Genomic DNA, 1,865 nt, shown 5'->3' with positions numbered 1-1,865 from the left:
GTCCCTACATATCTGATGACAGCTATCACAGCATGTGTGAGTGTTATCTTGCTCTATATGGATGCGTGTTTTCCCAGTGAAGAATGAGGCTGAACACTTCCCATGTAACTATCAGCCCATGCGTATGTCATCTTGGAGAAATGCCCAGTCACACTTTCTGTCTGTTTTAAGTTTTCTTTTGATTTAAATTGTAGGATCTCATGGATTCTGGATACTAACTGCCTGTCAGGTACACAATGGAGCTGCCAATACAGCTTTATTGCCATATATATTTATATTTCATATATATAAATTTAGAAATCTGGAGTTATTTAAAATTTATGTAAATAATATGTATTTATATAAATATATAAAATTTATATTTAATAATAATTTAATTTATATTTAATAATAATTTTATTATTATTAAATTATGTATATTTTATAATACCATAATATATTATTATTTAGTTATATGTTTAAATACATACATTTAATTACTATGACGAATAGACAATAAGAACCATTTAAAGAAGGTGAAACAGTCTAGCTTACACTTTCGGACTCTTCAGCCCATAAAGGCTGGCTCCTTTGTTTCTATACCAGTTGAGACCTAACCCCATAGCAGAAGAGAATGGTGACCTCAGCTGTTCACCTCACAGCAGACAGGAAGAAGGGAGGTGGGAAAGTGAAGTATAGCTTTCTGGGGGTGTGTTTCCTCCTAAGCAAGACTGTGAAATTTATTATTATTATTATCATCATCATTATTATTAATCATTCCATTCATTTACATCTCAAATGATATTCCACTTACCAGCTATCCCCTCCACTAACCCCCCATCCCATGTTATTTCACTTCTTGTTTACCCCTCTGCCACCTCGCCATCCCACAACTGCCCTCCGCCCTCCCCTTTGTATGAGAGCACTCCTCGGCACCCACACTCTTCTTCCTGACAGCTTCAGCATCCCCCTACACTGGAGCATCAAACCTCCCCAAGACTGAGGGCCTCCCCTCCCAATGCTGTCAGGCAAGGCCATCTGCTAATACATATGTATCTGGAGCCATGGATCCCTCTAGGTACACTCCTTGGTTGATGGTCTAGTCTCTGGGAGAGCTGGAGAGGTCAGGCCAAGCTATGTTGTTCCTCCAATGGGATTGCAATCCTCCTCCTTAACACACATATACATACACACAGATATACATACACAGACAAATATATCATACACATACATATACACATACACACACAATTACACAGGCATACACATATGCATACACACATATAAACACACAGATATACACACATTCATACACATGCAGACAAACATACATACACATCATACACACATACACAAAAATGCACTCACTCACATACACACTCACATATACACATGCACACACACAATATATACATATATATACACATAATATACATATATACACATACACAATTATACATACACATACACAAAATTATGTATTCAATACACACATGCACACATATATATATATTCACAATTACACAATGCACATAGACACAGACATACACATACAAATACACACGCAATCACATGCACACATGCACACACAGACCACAAACTTTATATGCCCCAATATAGGGGAATGCCAGGGCCAAAAGAATGGGAATGGATGGGTAGGGAAGTGGGGGGCGCTATGGGGGACTTTTGGGATAGCATTGGAAACGTAATTGAGGAAAATATGTAATAAAAATATTAAAAAAAAATAAAAAATAAAAAATAAATAAAGTTAAAGTCACCATATACACTCTTATGTTTTCAGGATGGCTTATTAAGACCTAATTTTGATATGACAGCCACTTGGTCAAGAATTACTACTTTATGAAACCTTATACCCAAGCAATATA

The sequence above is a fragment of the Mus caroli genome, unplaced genomic scaffold (genome assembly GCF_978045245.1).
Source record: "Mus caroli unplaced genomic scaffold, Mus_caroli_1 scaffold_3, whole genome shotgun sequence".
Classification (NCBI taxonomy): Eukaryota; Metazoa; Chordata; class Mammalia; order Rodentia; family Muridae; genus Mus; species Mus caroli.
Note: the sequence above shows the minus strand (reverse complement) of the source record.